This window comes from Grammomys surdaster, unplaced genomic scaffold (genome assembly GCF_004785775.1).
Source record: "Grammomys surdaster isolate TR1022 unplaced genomic scaffold, NIH_TR_1.0 147, whole genome shotgun sequence".
In the NCBI taxonomy this organism is placed as follows: Eukaryota; Metazoa; Chordata; class Mammalia; order Rodentia; family Muridae; genus Grammomys; species Grammomys surdaster.
Window position 1 is genome coordinate 1,511,963 of NW_021604605.1, and position 4,660 is coordinate 1,516,622.

General features: G+C 44.4%; 1 non-coding gene across 1 annotated transcript; it reads left to right on the plus strand.

Moving 5' to 3' along the window:
• Positions 1–4,080: 4,080 nt before the first annotated feature.
• On the plus strand, positions 4,081–4,245 carry LOC114619159. The gene has a single exon (XR_003711077.1). It is a non-coding gene; the product is annotated as a U1 spliceosomal RNA (small nuclear RNA).
• Positions 4,246–4,660: the final 415 nt, after the last annotated feature.

Here is a 4,660-nt window from a genome sequence, read left to right on the forward strand (position 1 = left end):
TTGTATCAGTTCAATTTATCTACAGAACCCTCATGTAGCCTAGGCTTTCTGCAAACTTACTATAGTCAAGGCTGATATTGAACTTTAGATTCTCTTGTGTACATCTCTTGAGTCAATTAATTAAAGGCAGGCACTACCATACCCAGCATAAGCTATGCTGGAGATGAAAGTCAGGACTTTAAGTACATGTACTCTATGCAGGCAATTTACCCCCTACCCCCACCCCGAGCTGTAGCCCTAGCTGTTATTGGTGTTAATATTAGTTTTAGGCAACTTCAGCAAAAGCAGCACCATGTAGTGAATGATCCTATCATAGTTGAGTTGCTCAAACATGGAAGACTTGGGCAGAAGCAAGATGGGAAGAGACTCAGCTGGACCTTGAAATCCACAGATGGATCGTGGAAGAGGAAACAAGTGGGCCAATACTAGCCTTTTCCAAATGATCACATTTGAGAAAAATAGCTGCTCAGCCAGTGCTGTACCCAGCTCCACCTCTGTAATCCATCATCCACGGTCTGGAGTTCTCTTAACTCTGTTAACACATCTTCCTCTACATTCTGAATATGTCTTAGTTAGGGCTTCTATTGCTGTGATAAGACACCATAATTAAAAGCAAATTGGGGAAGAAAGGGTTTATTTCATTTTTCATTTTCTCAGGTTACACTTTATCATGGAAGGAAGCCAGGGCAAGAAATCAAGCTGGGTAGGATCCTGTAGGCAGGAAGGGTGCTGTTTACTGGCTTGCCTCTCATGGCTTGCTCAGCCTGATTTTTTACAAAATCACCAGCCTAGGGGTGATACCAACACAATGGGCTAGGCCCTCCCACATCAATCACAGATTAAGAAACCATCCTACAGGCTTGCTTCCAGCCTGGTCTTATGGAGGCATTTTCTCAGTTGCTGTTTCCTCCTTTCAGATGACTCTGGCTTAGGTCAAGTTGACACAAAAATGAGCCAGCATGGAATGTTTATGCGTTTCATGTTGTAAGTGAACTCTAGTTCACAAAATACCACTCTCCCAGATTTCCCAAGACCCTGGGCCTAAGGCACCACTTGAATTCAGTCTGAGTGTGTTACTAATTTATGCAAACAATTCCAGATTTCCATGGGAAAGTGACAGCTTTTCTCACCCTGGATTGCCTCTGAAGGCAGAGGTGACTTGAACATGAATTTCAAATTCAGGCTGAGAAATACCTGTAAAGGCACGAACGCACACCTAGACCAAATGGCTGCAGCTGGCTCAATGCAGTTGTGTTCCTTATGGGCTTCCAAGTTCTGTGGGTGTGGTGGCTGTGTCTGGTGAGCTCAGCTCTGGCTGCATGCCCACTCAGAATACTGCAATCTCCTCTCTTGGACTGGGCCAGATCTTTGCTTTGAATTACAATGGCACATGGAGAACAGTCAGTTGGATTCTGACTTTTGTTCTTTACTTACGTTAACTCAAACCATCCCTTTCATTTCCTTCCCTGTTCTTTCTCTCTCCCGTGTGTGTGTGTGTGTGTGTGTGTGTGTTCTCTAAGATATCCTTTTGGAAACCCAAGTTCTAAGGATGACTTCCAGAATTAGAAAGTGCAGAAAAAAATAGGAAGCACATCTGTATTATCAGCATGGGTATTTATGCTCATTTCATTTTTAACCCTTTAACCTGAGTGAGGAAACCAGATCCAGAAACTGTAGAATGTACAAAGGCCTAGTAGGGGAGAGTTCAGTTAAATGATGGGCAAATGGACAGAGAAGATCTGAGGATGCATGTGTGATGGAATGTTACTCAGCCTTAAAAAGGAAGGAAAGCTTGCTATTCTCGCGAATTGTGACAGCATAGATGAATTTGGAAGTTAGCATGAAAGGGAAATAAGCCAGAAATATAAAGACCAATGTATGATCTTGAAGGAGGAGCTAGATCATGGTAGGCAGTAAGGAAAAAGGGTCAGAGTGAAAAACCAAAGTTGTTAATGTGTCCCAGTAGGATGGGGGTGAGTGTTAGAATCAAAAGACAGCATTGGGGTTGTACAGTGGTGGTAGATGTAATAAGGCAAAGACACCTGTAGTGGCCTATGATCTAACCAAGGTAGACAGTACATACTAAACTGGAAGTAAGAATGCTTTCAAGCAAGAAGCCTCTACTTAGCAGACCACTTCAGTCCACGCCGTACACAGGGAGCTAAATATGAGATAACCCAGAAAGACTGCAGCTCTATCTTGGTGGCTGGACTAGAGATAGGTCTCTGCCATGGTAAAATTACTTTGGGATGAGAAGACAGGCATTTATGCATAACCAGGGATCATGAATAGCACTCTGTTTTGTTTTGTGTTTGAGACAGACTCTTTTGCACCCTGACTTACTTTAATGAAGTGGAGTACTTTTACATTAACTTGTTCATTGCAAAAGTTCGTAGCAGACTACAGTGGAGACGGGTGTTTTGTGCATGAGGACAGCAAGGCTCAGTGACTTAGCTCAGTCCCTATAGTTAGGAAACACCGGTATTGGGGGCTGATCTGATTTGGGAGCTGAGTCCTGGTCCTCATCTTTCTGATTTTAACAGCTTCAAAGCCCCTTTTCTGAAAAGAAAAATGGTGTGGTGAAAATCCCTACCTCCCAGGGAGGCTGTGAATAGGATGGCCGTTGGCATCTACAGCTGGCATGCAGACAAGGCTCAATTAATGGGGAACTAGTCTTCTTTTTCTGAGATTGACTAAATTTGTTCTTTCTCTTACATACATGTGATTCACTCTGATTGCTCCCCCACCACTTCCTGTTATCTCCTCCCAGCCCTGTCAACGTCCACTCTGCCTTGCAAATCCCGTTCCCACATGAATGTCTATTGGCTCCATTCTGTGACATGCTGAATTTAAGCAGGACCATCTGTGTGACCATGAGTTTGGAGCTATCCACTGCAGCCTGGTAGGTTCAGCAGTGGGTACACAAATGAAAACAAAGACTATCCCTCTTCCAGACCCCTTTCAGTAGCATTGCCAATATTTCATCAGTGAGAGTTCGAGGTGGGGGGTGGGGCTGATACCTGAAGCCATGTTGTGTGTCTTTAAAACCACCTGCGGGTTTCACTTAGCTGCCAGCACACACATCTGTTTGTATCTCTTTCTGCCCGAGCGCTGTGAATGCTCCAGTGCAAATACTGGAAGGTATGCCAATTCTATTAGCTTGGGGCAATTGGGCAGGGAGCTCTTGACAATTTAAGGAAGGCACTGGTGGAAGATTCCTATTGGAATTAGCTGTGTGTTTACAGATTGGTCCTGTGGGACTACTATAGCTCTACAAATCCAGCAGTTGATATGAAAGTACATTCAGTGATTCAGACGGCAAGGGAGAAAAACAACTCTCATGGTGAACCAGAAGCACGTCTGCCTATAAATGTATCTTTTACTTCAATGAGCAGTGCCTAGCCCTCACAGTGTTAAGGCCTATGGCTCTCTTAATCCTGTAAAGTCTGCTATGTGGCATATGGCACTTGTCCCCAGGTCCAGGCACTGCAGTGTGGAGTAAATACAAAATGTAATACAGGAGAACCTGAATGACAAGTCACAGTAACCATTTTTCCTTTAGTTTTGAGATCTCCCTGGTTGAGAAACATAGACCAGCCAGGCTCATATTATAGGAAATGGGGGAGAGCAGAAGGCAACGGTAAAGCCTTCTCTCTGTCTCTCTGTCTGTCTCTCTCTCTGTCTCTGTCTCTGTCTCCCTCCCTCCCTCCCTTCCCCCTCTCTTCCTCTCTCTCTCTCTCTTATGAAACATAAATCCCTGAAGCACTTCATCTACCAAATGACTGTTCTGCTCAAGAGCTTTCAATAGCTCCCAGGCTCCTCTAGCACTGAGTCCCTGACTCCTCCCTCTTTTTCATCACTGCATTTCCTACTTTAGTGATTACTTTGTTAATGTATTCCATTTGATTTATATTTGCTTTATACTAAATATGGGCCGAGCACTGGGCTGCGACCAAGCTGTGCCTGGTGTCTGTTCGGTTTGCCAATGGGCCTGTTTGCACCCCAGGTACTGTGCTGAAAATGCCTTTCCTGCTCCTCTCTGTCAGTGTGCACCTCTCATCATCTCTAAAATCTCCCTTAGTAGCCACCTGGCATGGGAGGGAGGCTGCTGTGATCAGGAAGGTGGTTTTTCTCAGGGTGAGGCTTAGCCACTGCACACAGCTGTGCTAACCCCTGGTATTTCCCCAAATGTGGGGCACTGGATTGCATAATTTGTGGTAGTTGGGTAAATGAGAGATTAGCTATAAAAATAAAATAAAACAAAAATATGAACTTTTTGCATGTGTCCAACCCTTAGTAGTATAGCTACTAAGCCCAACTCTTTGTAGAACTGCTCAGAAGCAAGTTAAATGGTGGTGAGGGTCATCTGTTTGAAGCAGGTGGACAAGAGGGGAAGGAGCCAGGGAAGCAACAATGACCTTATGTGAAAGGATTGACTTAATAACAAAAATGTGGGGCCGTAAGGACTGGAAGTGTCCCTCAGTGGTAGTGTGCATTAAACCTTGGGTTTGATGTTCAACAGCAACAAAAACAAAAGAAAGCATGAGCAGGCAATCCAGATGTTCTCTCCTGTCTGTCCCTCCCAAGCCCTGCCTCAGGCAAAACCAATCAAAGCTCCCCTTGTATTATCATGGGTATTTATGTATCTCTAAGAGTGGAA